Consider the following 15,004-nt stretch of genomic DNA (forward strand, 5'->3'; position numbering starts at 1 on the left):
ATTTCAGACAAATGGAACTGGCGTAGATTCGACTCAAATTCGGTTTGCAAAATAGGACACTGTACAAATAAACAGTGTAGAGAGTTCAAAGTTCTGAGAGCATGACCGCCCCATCCTTTTTTCATTCAGTGTGGTTCTTGTTGTTACTAAGTATCCTTTAGAAGAAGCACAGCTGTAATTGTAACCTTTCTTTCTGGCACCTTTTCCTCCCAGCTGTCAGTATCTCGGTTGGGAGGATCTACTCTGGAGGTCACGACTATTCCCTCATCTGAAGAATGAGATTACTTAGGCAGAAGATGTAGCTCCCTGTGGAGTACTGATTAGCACGTGGAAGGCCCTTAGTACACTTGGGTTCAGTGATGACTCAGCTGGCAAGAGCGCTTGTTGCCAAGTCTGATGACTCTAGTTTGGCTACCAGAATCCCCATGGTGGAAGGACAGAACCAACTCCTGCCAAGTTGTCCTCTGACCATCAGATGCCCCCTCTCCCATAAGTAAATGTATAAAAATTTTAATTAAAAAAAATTAGTCGCTTCACCATGTACACCGCGGCGCTCTTCAGGCACAAACCAGGAGCGGTGTTCCTTTATGTAACCTCAAGTTCAGGAGACTGGGGTCCACTGGAGGATACGTGTTAAGTCCCACCTACACTGTATTTGAAGACAGTAAACAGTTTTGAGCAAACATAGATAGGTAGGTTTACCGAAGCTCAAACAGTTAGTTATTTTGTCTATCTTAAACGTAAATATGGGTTCAAAAAATTTAATTAGGTTATAAGGTCAGCTCTGGGTCTGGAAGTAGAGACTGATAAAAAATTGAGAGCTGGAAGGCTTTTAGAAGACCTGTCTAGCCTCTTCGTTTTATAGAAGAGAAAACCAAGGCCCTGAGACATATTGAGACAATGTAGGTCACTCAGTTAATTAGTGACAGAAGGAACTCCCGTGTCCCAGCGCCTTCCGAAGACAGTGGTTTTCTAGTGCGTACTCAATTCCTCCAACCGGTGTGGCACGCCCATCATTTATTTATGCAACCCCCTCTTTCGTTTCCCTTCCCCTTTCTAGAACGCCTTGAACCTGGGGGAGCCCTCACACTCGAGGCACGCTGTCGCGTGGCCTGGGACTCGGTCCCTGTGTCCTTTTCGCAGCAGGTGCTCCACACCTGGCTTTAACCGCTGCATCATCGGTGGGGCGGGGGCTTCACAGGGCTCCCGATGTCACAGCACACGCGTGTCCCCGGGGCCTTGGCGCGCACGGAGGACGTGCTGGGTCGGAGCCCACGCGGCTCACAGCAGGGTTCCCAGAGCCGGCGTGAGTGACCTCGGTGCCGACCTCGCAGGCCTCCGGCAGCCGGGGCGTGCCCGCGGGGCCTGACGTGGCGGGGCCTGACGTGGCGGCGGGGGAGCCGGTTCTGCACTGCCCCACGCTCCGGCCAGAGGGCGCCCGGCCACAGCCCTTTCCCCGCCCCGAGGCCGCTCGGGGCCGCGCGAGGAACAGCGCCGGCCGCCTGGGAGCCGAGCAGCAACCCCGCCTCCCGCCGCCCTTAGTCCGAGGTCGGGCCGGGCGGAGGGGCGCGGAGCTGCGCGGACAGCCTCCCTCCCGGGTAGCCCTCGCAGGACCGAGCTGCGACCCGAGCTACGCCGGTCACGGCCGCCCCTCGGCGCCCCGGCCAATCAGCGGCGCGGGCACAGATATGCAAATGAGGCGCCGGTTGCTGCGGGAGTGCCGCTCGCAGGGGCTGGTGGGGTCGCGCTGGGGGAGTGAACCGGGCCAATCAGGCGGGTGCGTGGCGCGCGGGGGGGCGGTGCCCCTGCTCGCCTCCCTCCTTCGCTCCCGGCCGGGCGCTGACAGGGGGGCCTGGCCGCACAGCCGGTAAGTGCCGCCGCTCGCCGCTGCCGCCCTCCGCCTCTGGCGTGGGGAGGACACCCGGGGCGCCCCGGGACAGCGAACACCGCTCAACTGGTGGAGCCTGGCGTGGGGGGGAGGGTGTCTTAGCCCGGTGGTCGCCGGAGGCCGCCCCCGCCCGGCTGGTCGCGCGTGTCAGTCTAGCGGGGCGAGGCGGGGGGCGGCGGGGTACCTTAGCTGCGGCGGTGAGTACGTGCGCCCGCCGCCCGCCCGCCAGAGTCCGGACTCCCCACGCTGACGGGCGGACTGCCGGGGCTGGGCGCCGGGGAGGGGGCGCTGCCTGCACGTGGGGCCGGGCGCACCCGGGCCCGCCCGCCTGTCATGGCTGCGGCGCTGCCCTCGCCCCTGGTCGGGGGACCCCGGGTCGGGACCCGTCGCCGCGCCTGTTGCGTGGGCCGGAGGTGAACCCCGGTGGGCCGGGCGCTGGGCGGGCGCTGCTCATGGCTTTCCCCGGGGCCGGTCCCCGCCTAGGCTCGGGTTTCCCTCGTCCCGCAGCCTTGTCCCTCACTCGCTGTCTCGCCCCGGTGACTCGTGACAGGGCATCGCGCGCGAACAGTGGGTGCCCCGGAGCACCGCACGGCCCCGGCACTCCCCCCACGCTTCGCCTCTCGGTTCCCGACACTGCCGTCCCCACACCCCAGTAGCCACATCTTAGGGCCTCTCCAGCGTCTGCAGTGGGTGCCCGCCAGCCGGGGCTGCTGCTTTCTTGGTGTCTGTCAGGGTGTGGGACGTGTTGGGTGGTTCCAAGGCTCTCCTCACCGACATCCATCCCAAAGCCAAGCGCGGACCCGGAAAGCCTGTGTGTCTTCCTGGCCTGTCACAGCTGCCAGCTCAGAGAGTGATTTGCTTGTTCCTTTTTTGGTTTTGTTTTGCCTGTTAAAAAGGGAAAGCAAAAACTTTTCAGTACACAGTAGACACGAATTAAAGCTGTGACAGAGTTGAGGTATTAACAGTGCTGTACTGTTACTTTCCTGGGAGCTTGGTCCTGATACTGTGACTTTTATCCATTTAGTTGAACTTGCCCTGCGCAATAAAGTTTATTAATGAAAACCACCCTCACACTGGCTTGGAGAGATGGCTCAGTGGTTAAGACTGTACTGACTGGTCAGTCAGTCCCAGAGTTCAGATCCCAGCACCTACATCAAGCAGCTCACAGACATGTGTAACTCCAGCTCCTAGTTGACTTTTGTGGGCACCTGCACACACACTTACACACACAAATAAAGATATTTAAACTCTTAAGAAGAGAATTACTGTTAGTTTTCCAGTTTTGCTGTGGCTTTTTCTGACTTCCAGTTCTCTAGTGCTTCAACTTAACATCTGAACAGAAAATAGGGCTTGTTCTATGCAGTACTATTCTACCTAAACTCTCCCTAAACTGTACAGTCATTTGGAAAGAACCACGAGGTCTACAAACACGTGCATACAATACACACTTATTATAAACCTAAGAGGATTTCACATTTCAGGGGTGGGAAGGATGTTTTCAGTGTCAAGGATGTTCATATTGTTTCTCTTGAATTCATCGAACTTGAATTTAGATACCCCTTTTTGCTTTCAGTAGGTAGCACAGAGCCTTATGCTGGATGTTGGATGAATGTTACATGAAATTCATCTGTTGCTCTGAGCAAGTCAACCTGCCTTATTTGTTCCGGAAGACTTCTATTTCTAATGTGCCTTTTAAAATTCACACTAAATAGTTAGTGTACGGAACTTTTCTTTTTCTCGCTGACTTTAATAATTCACTGGTGGTAGCATAGGATTGTAATTCTAGTACTGGAAAGCAGAGGCAGGAGGATCCCTGCGAATTAAGTAGGTTCTAACCTAACTAGGGCTGCATACATACACAGCATAATCCTGTCTCTAAAATAAGCTGTGGTGGGCGGCTCATACCTATAATCCCAGCACTTGGAGGCAGAGGCAGGTGGATTTCGAGTTCAAGGCCAGCCTGGTCTACAGAGTGAGTTCCAGGACAGCCAGCTCTGCACTGTCTTGGAAAAAAAAATCACATTATATAGAACAAAGTATTCACATTAAATACAGCTGGTATGTGTCAGTCCTTAACAGTTTCTGAACCACAGACATCATATCATAATAGGGACACAAAATGCACCAGGGAACAAATTAGTTGTCACTCAAAGTTGGTTAAGAGTAACTTTATCATTCTCGAATCATAAATATCCAGGGAAATGGGTATTGTAGTTAAAAGAGGAAAACATCCCTCACTCACACACACACTAGCTTGTGATTGATTAATGATGTTTTAATGGCACAGGAATACCATTAGAAAATAACAGGATGCTGGTGTAACATTAAAACCCCTTTCTTGGAGTACTTGTTGGAGAAAATGAGTCAGGACTGTGTCTTAACTAGCTGTGTAACTATAGTCAGATGTCTATAGTTATAGTTGATATGGTCTTAAATTTCAATTTTTTTCAAAGATTATGTATGTAGATACTTTTGTATCTTCATCTGCACACCAGAAGGGAGCACTGGAATTCATGAAACTAGTTATAGACAGTTGTAAGCCATCATGTGGGTGCTGAGAATTTAACTCAGGACCTATCAAAGAGCAGCCAGTGTTCCTAACCACGGAGCCATATCTCCAACCCCAACCTTATATTTCTGTTTGATCTAGTTTTTTGGATACCAGAAGTGGTAGCATATACCTTGAATCCCAGCACTTGAGAGACAGAGGCACATGGATCTCTGAGTTTTAGATCAGCCTGTTATACACAGGAGTTCCAGGTCAGTCAGGGTTACATGATGAGACTCTGTATCAGAAACAAAGAAAAAAGCAATTTCCTCTTGCTTTAGAATTTTAGGATTCTAAGTATCTCATGAAATCTGTCATCTGAAACACGTGCAGACACATACAAATATTTTGTATTACGAGCTCCTCTCTCTGCCTCCCAGGTGCGGGGATTAAAAGCATGTGCCCATTGTGTGTGTATTTAATTTGTAAGCTTTGTTTTATGTGTACAAGTGTTTTGCCTATTTGTACATACGTGTACCATATGCCTGGTTAGTGTCTGTGGAGGTTAAAAGGCATTGGATCATCTAGAACTGGGGTTATGGATGATTATGAGCCACCATGTGGGTGCTGGGAACTAAATCCAGGTTCTCTGTAGGTGAAGCCGAGTGATCTAACTACAGAGCTATTTCTACAGCTCTTTTAAAAGATTTATTTTTATTTTATGTATATGAGGATTTTGCCCTCATGTATGTTGGAGCACCATATGTGACATGATACGATAGGAGGCCAGAAGAGGGAGTCATATCCCCTGGAACTGTGAGCTGCCCTGTGGGTGCTGGGGATTGACTCCAGGTCCTCTGTTATCTCCTGAGCCTTCTCTCCAGCCCTATGATATTTTTTTAAAAGGAAAAAAAATGGTTGAAGTAACTGGTGTAGTGGGGATTTTTATTAGGTAATGGTAAATTTTTTATCAGGTGTAGTAAGTAAAGGATATAGGTAAGGATCTAGAAGATTGATGCAGTTGATCCAAGTGAAAGTATGTTGATGAGTGTTTGAAAGGGGTTAAAAGCCAAAAACTGGAGAAGAAATGTATGAACATTTCACAGAGAGATTTTACTTTTATCCTTTTAAAGCTTTTTAATTGTAGTCTCAACATTGGATCTAGGTTTCTTAAATGATTAGCATTCTTGCACTCACTTTGTCGTTGAGAGTTGCCCATTAACCAGCTTTATAATTATTTTTGATAACTTGGTGCCTCTGTTTACTTCCTTATTTGGGCTTCATGCTATAGCTTTCCACCTTTTGGAACTTTACTGGTTTTGAATGCTCAGGTTTGGATCCTGTCCTATAAACAAAATCGTCTCTTGTTATGGTGACCCTTGAGACTTCTTCCCGTTACACATTTGTCTCTGTCATTTGACAAACTACCCATGACCTCTTGACTTTGTATTAACTTTAAGTTTTCAGGAACATTTTTGTTCCTCCTTTTTAGAAACAAATGGGAAACTGACCAACTGGCACTGGGAGAAAGGAAGAAGGGGCAGCCACTTCTAAATGTAATCATTCTTCAAGTGCCAATGGATTTGTGTCCATTCACTCATTAAGGAGATTTATTGTTCTCCCTTAATTTACTTTATTAGATATAACACATTAAATGATAATATGCAAAATGATTCTTGCCTTTATCAAAGCTACAGTCTAATAGTGAAGATAGAACAAGTAAATAATTGTAAAATAACAATTTTTGATGAATCCAATGAAGTAAAAGAACATTGTTGTGAGACACAGATGTAAAGGATTTTGGAGTTTGTGGTTAGAGAATGCCCAGGTAGTTGCATTTAAGTTAAGACATTGAAGAACAGGCAGTGCCAGCCTGTTCTATAGAACAAGTTCCGGGACAGCCCATGCTAAAACAGAAACCCAGTCTTGAAAAAACAAAAACAAACAAACAAACAACAACAACAAAAAAAACAAAAAAAGAAAAGAAAAAAGGAATCAGAAGGATTAAAAAAATAAGGGAATTTTCTGTGAGAAATGAATATGTATTTGCCGCTGTGGTGGCACACGCCTTTAATCCCAGTTCTCAGAGGCAGAGGCAGGCAGAGCTCTGTGAGTTCGAGGTCAGCCTGGTCTACAAGAGTTAGTTCCAGGACAGGCTGCAAAGCTACAGAGAAACCCTGTTTTGAAAAAAAAAAAAAAACAAACAGTAAAAGAAAAAAAAAACTTCCCTTCTTTTTTAACATCAACGTGTATTTATTTATATACATTGTAAGGGCTTAAGCAGACTTAAGTTAAAAAACAAATAAAACAAAAATAACAGCACAGTGTAAAAATTAAGGAAAGGACAAACCGTCTAAGAAAAAAGACAACACAAAGAGAAGCTGGACATCTTGTGTCAGGGCTCTTGACTGGAAACCTGCTTTGAATAGGTTTCTTGCAGGTACTTCTTAAATGCTGTGGGGTTTTTCCAGAGCTCAGCAGCATGCGTGTTCAACGGGCTATTGATGTTGGGTTCTCCTAGCAGGCTCTAGATAGACAGCAAGATGGTCCTGACATCATCCCATAGCGCAGGTGGATGACTTATCCTTGACGATGTCCAGGCAGACGTTGCCCTGGGCATCTACGTTGGGGTGGTAGCAGGGCGTGAGGATTTATTTGTTTTTAAATAACTGTTTTAGGGCCAGGTGTGGTAGCATATCCCTGTAATTCTAGAACTTGGGAGGTGGGGGCAGGAAAAACAAGAACTCAAAGGCTAGTCTTGACTCCTTAGTAAGCCTGAGATCAGCCTGGGCTGTCTCAGCCACTTTGAAGATGGATTGGAGAAAGGCAAGAGTGAAAACAGCCACACTACAGAAGTGTTGTGGTCTACGTAAAGACATCGTGGTAGCTGGCACTAGGGCAGCTGTAAAGATAATGCCTTAAAGTAAAAGGTTACATGTTACAAACCTTCTGAACGTTTTATAGATACCCCTTAATGATGGCTATATTTGAGAGAGCCTGAACAGCTGATGTGCTTAGAGGTGGGATGGGGTGGGAAGCAATGGACAGTTTCTTGACTGATTAGATGTTAGGAAAGCTGTCAACAATGATTTCATTGATGATTTCTGGCTTAAGGAACAAGATGGATGGTGTGTGATTTGCTGAGATGAAGATGGTCAGTGGAAGAAAGGGTTTGGCCAGAAACCAAGTTTTGAGCATCATCCCCAGAGCAGTGCTTCCGAAGGTGGAGTCTGCCTTCCTGTGGATGGTAGGTGCCTTGGGACAGGTGTAATGCATGGGAGATTGTAGTAAGACATATTCAGAGTCTGTGGTTTTCTGTTGCTTGTTTTTGAAGTTTATGTTGTTTGTCTTAAGACAGCCTTACTTGACTGGTTTGGAACTCCTGGTGTAGACCAGACTGCCCAGACTCACGTTGAATTCCTTGCAGTCTTACCATTTAGCCTCCTGAATGTGAAAACTACAGGTTTCCACTATCACACCTGGCTTTTTCATAAGAAAAATTAGCAAATTTTATACCTATATTAGAACTTGGTAACTAGGGTCTGGGGACATGGGCTTAGCAGTTGAAAGTACTTATTACTCTACCAGAGTTCAGATCCCAGAACTTACATCAGGCAACTCACAAATGCCTACAACTTCAGTGCCAAAGGACCATATGCCACCTCTGGCCTCCATGGGCACTTGAGTATACACATGTACACACACGCACATATGTACATGCACAAATATAAATGAAGCTTAAAAGCTTTTTTTTTTAAAAAAACATAACTAAGATGATCTCTTAACAATAATATATTTTAATTTTTGAATTTTTTTTTTGTTTTTGAGACAGGGTTTCTCTGTGTAGTCCTGACTGTCCTGGAACTTTCTCTGTAGACCAGACTGGTCTAGAACTCAGAGATCCACCTGCCTGTGCCTCTTAAATGCTGGGATTAAAAGTGTGTGACACTATTGCCCAGCCATAAATTCCTATTTTTTTCTTTTTTCTTTTTTTTTTAAAATTTTCGAGACAGGGTTTCGCTGTAGCTTTTGGTTCCTGTCCTGGAACTAGCTCTTGTAGACCAGGCTGGCCTCGAACTCACAGAGATCCACCTGCCTCTGCCTCCCACGTGCTGGGATTAAAGGCGTGCGCCACCACCGCCTAGCCATTCTTTTTTTTTTTCCAGCCATAAATTCTTATACTTTTCAAATTATACTGTGAACTGGAGAGATGACTCAGTGGTTAAGAGCACTAGCTGCTCTTCCAGAGGACCTGGGTTCAATTCTTATCCCCCACATGGCAACTTATAACTGTCTGTCACTCCAGTTCCAGGGAATCTGATGCCCTCACACAGACATACAAGCAGGCAAAACACCAATGCACATAAAATAAAGATGAAATAAAAAAGATTATACTAGAAATGAAGTTTTGAGAGCTCAATGGGTAAAGGCACTCACCACCAAATCTAATAGCTTGAGTTTAGTCCCCAGGATACACGTAGTGGAAGAGAACCTCATGCAAGTTTCTTCACCTCTCCCTATGTTCCCTCCCAACATAAATAAATACAATTAAAAAGGTAAGGTGATAGCTGGGAGGTTGCCTTTAATCCCCCAGCACTTGGAAGGCAGAGGCAGGCAGATCTTTGTGAGTTTGAGGCCAGCCTAGTCTACAGAATGAGTTCCAGGAGAGGCTCAAAAGCTACACAGAGAAACCCTGTCTCAAAAGAAAAGAATAAAAGAAAAAGTAAGGTGATGAGCAATAGAGAAATGCTCTGACTTTGACCTCTAGCCTCTGTACACATGCATGCACATGTGTGTGAACACACATACTAACATACACACATACATAAATGATAAATAAAACTGATAATGGGGATATTTAAAGCAGTCTTTAAAATTTTATTATTTGTGTGTGTGTGTGCCATGCTGTGTATTTGGAGAACAGAGCTCAACTTTGTGGAGTTAATTCCCTCCTTTTACCTTCATGTGGATTCTTGCCAACCCAAAGGGACTTAAGACTAGATTTAACATTCCTATTTAGTTTTACAATTAAACCAATTAAGGTACAGAAATATTAAATTGCTTGTATCTAGATATTAGGGAAGACTTTGAGAGATTCCATAATTTAATGAATTCACTACTTATGTAAGTATGTAACAATATACTTACTGGTTTTACTTTGGTGAAAGTATGTTCAAATCAGCAGTATACAGACATAGGAAGTGCGTTTGTAGACTGAGCTCTTAGCCCCCTTCTGTTGAGTGACAGCCGCTTCTGTTATTTATGATATTCCCTTATGCTTCACTGTAGTAGTTTGTTGGTGTTGTTGCTTTACTTTTTGAGATTGGGTTTCCCTCCCTTGCCAAGATTGACCTGGAACTCACTTTGTAAGCTAACTTGCCCTCAAACTCATGGCTTTCTTCCTATCTCAGCCACCCATATGCTACAATTATAGGCATGAGCTATCTGCCTAGCTTAGTTATGTTTTTAAAAACTATTTTTGTTAAATTATGACAGATGTGCAAAAAAGCATATAAATCACATGTGTACAAGTCTGCGATTTATTACACAGTAAACGCATCTCTGAAATTACCACCCAGGTTTAAAAAAAAATAGAACATTATCATTAGTAGTCCTGAACCCCCCCTCATAGGCCTTTCTAATTACCACCCCTTCCTGTCTTTCCAGAGGGGACCATTATCCAGACTTCTGTAACTATAGGTTAGTTTTGCCAGGTTTTGAACTTTATTGTGGAATGAGATACTATATATTCCTTAGCATAGTGTTTCTCTGAGTCAAATGTGTCCATGAAAGGAACAGTACGCTATCTCTTCTCATTGGGTTTATTCTGATAGTTTTTGACTATAATTTCTCACACATGTGTGAGCAGTCATGATGTCTTGGTCCATGTGCACAAATGTGTTTATATTTCTAAGACTGGGGAATGTGGTAATAGATATGTGTATATTCAACTGCCAATAATGCCTTCTTGTTTTCTAAATTTGTTCCAATTCATACATATTTTAAAAATGCTTAAAAGTACTAGTTATCAATTCAGTTAGTGATTTTATTAACCTACTAATGTATTTGGTAAGTCTTCATTGTCTTCAGGGATAAATATTGATGATAAATAACTATTTGTACCTAAGTTAAATGTAGTGCAAAGGAATATGTGATAACAAATATACAAATTATCTTTCTTTTTTAAAAAATATTTTTTATGGTTTATTTAATGTGCATTGGTGTGAAGGTGTCAGATCCCCTGCAACTGGATCTTCAGACAGTTGTGAGCTGCCTGCCATGTGGGTGCTGGGAATCGAACCCAGATCCTTTGGAAGAGCAGTCAGTGGTCTTAACCACTGAGTCATCTCTCTAGCCCCCCAAATTATCTTTCTTTAAAAATGAGGCAAGGTAGATGTTATCCTTGGCTATGGGAGAATTTGTCTCTAAAAACCTAAAAAAACTGTTAAATAAGCAATAGCTCAGAATAGTTATGCCTTCTTCCCAACCCCCACAAAGAGGAAACGAAAAACAATAGGAAGAGGATAGGGAGAGAAGGAGGGAATCAGTCTTTCCTAAGAAAGAAGGATACAATATATTAAAAATATAATATTGAGCAGACTTGGTGTTGTATATCTTTGGCCGCAGTGAGGAGGCCGCTAGCCTGGTCTCCTTAGTGAGTTTCAGTCCAACCATATACAGACTGTCTTTCTCTTTTTAAAGATCTGTGCCACCATGCCTCGCTGTGATTTTTTTTTTTTTTTGGATTTTTTTGAGACAAGGTTTCTCGGTTCATTTTTGACTGTCCTAGAACTCAGCGATCCACCTGCCTCTGCCTCCCAAGTGCTAGGATTAAAGGAATGTGTCCAGAATTTTGCTTGAAAGCAAAATTTGTTTAAAAAAAATAAAATATATAAAAAGGAAGGTGAAATTGTGTAAGCCTAAAGCCATCCCTTCCTTTCAGTGACTCCCGATCAACAGCATTCTAAGAAACTTCCTTGGACAGAGTTCACATAATACCCTGCTTGGGTTATTTTACAGTCCTTTTCTATGATGACCTTCCCCATTTTGCAGATAAAAAACAGAGCTTCACTGTGGCTTTCACATAGCTGGTGAATGATGGAGCTAAGACCCCAACCTTGCTAGCCAGTTTTCAGAATATACAGTTATTTTTCAGCAGCAATGTAACCCACATCTGTAAAACTCAGCACTTGGGAGACAAGGCAGGGTGAACCTGGGCGATGCAGTGAGTTTCTGCACAGACTCTGTCACAAAAAGCCAAAACAAAACTTAAAAGACAGGGTCTTGTGTAGAGCTGTCAATTAAAAGTGTTCTTTCAATAATGGATATTTGTGAATTTAAATAGGATCACGGGGCTATTTTTGTTAAATGTGGTAAAAATATCCATATCTGTGTTTGCCATCTGTATTAGTCAGGCTTTTCTACAGAATTTAAAGAATGACTCTCTATATATAAAAAAGGGGATTTATTAGAATGACTTAGAGGCTGAGGTTCAGCTAATCCAACAGTGCCTGGTTAATAAAGGAAAGTCCACAAATCCAATAGTTGCTCAGTCCATCAGGCTGGGTGTCTTAGCTGGTCTTCCGCACATGCTGAGTCCTGAAGAACTAGGCTCTAATGCCAGGGAAGGAGTGGACTTGCTAGCCAGCCAAGGTAAAGAATAAAGTTTCCTTCCTCAGTGTCCTTATATATAGACTTCCAGCAGAAGGTATGGTCCAGATTACAGGTGTATCTTCCTGCCTCATGATCTGGATTAGAAGTGGATCTACCTACTTCAAATTAAGCAAAATTCCCTCATGGGTGTGCCCTTTACTTTTAGATTTTAGATAATTCCAGATGTAGTCAAATTGACAACCAAGAATAGCCGTCATCCCCACCTTAATAAGTTATTTAGATTTTTATTTTTTTATATTATGCATATGAGTGTTTTGCCTGTATACATGCTTGTGCACCATGTGCTTGCCTGGTGCCTGTGGAGGTCAGAGAGGATAGCAGAAATCCTGGAACACCTCTTAGTCAACGATGGTTATGAGCCACCATGTGGGTGCTGTGACCAAACCTCGGACCTCTGCAAGAGCAACCTGAGCTCTGAACTGTTGAGCTACCTCTCCAGGTCCAGATACTCAATAATTTTTTTTTTTTAACATTTATCTTCAATGTGCCATGGTCGGTGTGCATGGAGGCCAGAGGACAACTTGCAGTATTGGTTCTGTCTTCTGCCATCTGGATCCTAGGCATGACACTCAGACCCTCAAGCATAGCAGTGTGAGCCTTTCCCCACTGTGTTAGCTTGCTTGCTCCCGTTTCAGTAAATTTTGTTCTGTTTTTAAGAAGGGGTCTCATGTAGCCCTGGGTGACCTTACTTGAATTTTTGGTCCTTCTTCCTCTATCTCCCAAGTGCTAGGATTATTGCCACAGCTGGTTTTGTGGTTCAGGGGAACAGTTTTTAAATGTACGTATCAGTGGGGGCCCTATAAAGCCAGGAGATTGATATTTTGTTGCAGCTCAACTTTTGAAATAATTGCTAAAGATAAAGAAATTTTGTTTCCCACTTTGTCATTATTGAATTTCTGAATGCATGTGCTTACTATAGGCCAAGAATTTATGGTAGATATTAGGAATTAAAAGACATGCTTAGTAGAGAAAACAGACTAGCAGATCAAGAATGATAATACAGTATATTAGATGCAGAATATATAAAGTCAGTGTATAACAACTCTGTATGTGTGTATAAAGCCTTGCACAATGCAATATCCAACTGAGTTCGGTCTTAAAATTAGTTGAAGCAACCAGGTGGTGGTGGCAATATGCCTTTAATCCCCACACTCAGGAGGCAGAGGGAAGTGAATCTCTGTGTTCAAGGGCAGCCTGGTCTACAAAGTGGGTTCCAGGACAGCCAGGGCTATACAGAGAAACCCTGTCTTGAAAAAGCAAAAATAGAAAAAAAAAGTTGAAATAAAATACCAGACCATGAGTGGCGATCATGCATACATGCTAGCAGAACACCCAAACACATATGTTGGACAATAAGTAGAATTCAGTCATGATACTACTTCAGGAGCTCTCCTGAAAATTTTGGTTTATGCTTCTAGTTCTACAGTAATTACTGAATTACTGTGTTTTAGGAGTTTGGATGTATTCTTTGTAAATTCTGTCACTTGTGACTTAGATGATAAAGTGAGGAAAAAGACTGAGAGCATCTAAGAACCAGCAGATACAGAGCTTGGCCCTGAGAATTTAAAGCTGTGCCTCTTCTAACTTTGTAGTAATTGGCTTGCATTTACGAGATATTTCTTCTGATTTCTCAGTAAAATCTGTTGTTCCAAGACAGGGTCTCACAATATAGTTCTGACTTTCCTGGAACTCACTATATAGACCAGGCTGACCTTGAACTCAGAGATCTGCCTGCCTCTGCTTTCTGAGTGCTGGGATTAAAGGCCTGGGTTGTTATCACTCAGTAAATCTATTTTTACAAAGATATTTTATTTTACTTTCTTTATTTATGTAGATATGTGTCTTTATGTGTGTCTGAGAAGACCAGAAGAGGGTGTCAGGTTCCATGGAGCATGATGCTTTTTGTTTGTTTGCTCGTTTTTAAAGATTTATTTATTATGTATACAATGCTCCTTCTACATGTACACCTCCATGCCATAAGAGGGCACCAGGTCTCATTACAGAGCCATCATGTGGTTTCTGGGAATTGAACTCAGGACCTCTGGAAGAGTAGCCAGTGCACTTAACCTCTGAGCCATCTCTCCAGCTCCTGGCATGGTGTTAAGAACCAAACTTGATTCCAGTACAGGCTCAAAGCTACAGATAAACCCTGTCTCGGTGGCTGGGGGTGGGGGGCGGGACTTGAGTCCTCTGGAAAAGTAGGATGAACTCTTTTTTTTTTTTAAAGATTTATTTATTACGTATACAACATTCTGCCTCCATGTATGCCCACATGCCAGAAGAGAGCGCCAGATCTCATTACAGATGGTTGTGAGCCACCATGTGGTTGCTGGGAATTGAACTCAGGACCTCTGGAAGAGCAGCCAATGCTCTTGACCACTGAGCCATCTCTCCAGCCCCTAGGATGAATTCTTAACCACTGAGCCATCAGTATGCTGTGGTCTTGAGTGAATCTTAAATTTGGTGTTAATTCTTTTGTTTGTTTGCTAGTTATATGTTTTTGGAGACAGTTTCACTAATTCAGACTGTTCGGCTACCTCCCTTTTCCCCTCCCAAGTGCTAATTTATTATTGCTATTATTTTTAGTTTTACTTTACTGTTTATTTTGTATTTTCATGATATGTCTGTGTGAGTGTGGGTGCATGGGTGTCACATTGCACTCATGAGTAGGTCAGAGGACAGTTTTCTGCAGTCTGTTCTCTCCATCCGTTATGTGGGACCTAGGATCGAGCTCCAGTGGACAGGCTTGATGGCAGGTGCCCTTTAATGTGATCTCTTAGGACTATTTCTGAATTAAAGAGTTGAAGTTATCAGTAATGTAGATATTATCGTCAACATGTCAGGGGTACATAGAACAGTTATGTAGTTCTGAACATTAATTATGTTTTGAAGAGAAAAAGAATTACACCCATCCAAGGCCTAACACTTGTCTTTTATCATGGAGATACATTCAT

General features: G+C 43.7%; 1 protein-coding gene across 8 annotated transcripts in view; it reads left to right on the forward strand.

Annotated features, from left to right (window-relative positions):
* Positions 1-15,004, forward strand: part of Chd9 (chromodomain helicase DNA binding protein 9) — a 220,642-nt gene that overhangs the window by 74,625 nt on the left and 131,013 nt on the right. For 4 of the 8 annotated variants that reach the window (XM_075976847.1, XM_075976854.1, XM_075976849.1 and 1 more), the window contains one exon: positions 7,491-7,623. The exons of 2 other annotated variants lie outside the window; for them this stretch is intronic. The gene's annotated coding sequence lies outside the window, so the exon portion shown is untranslated. Of the gene's footprint in view, positions 1-1,749; positions 1,868-7,490; positions 7,624-15,004 lie in introns of those variants that run through there. 2 more of the 8 variants (XM_075976848.1, XM_075976852.1) reach the window with 2 other exon arrangements.

Source organism: Microtus pennsylvanicus, chromosome 6, assembly GCF_037038515.1.
Source record: "Microtus pennsylvanicus isolate mMicPen1 chromosome 6, mMicPen1.hap1, whole genome shotgun sequence".
NCBI lineage: Eukaryota > Metazoa > Chordata > Mammalia > Rodentia > Cricetidae > Microtus > Microtus pennsylvanicus.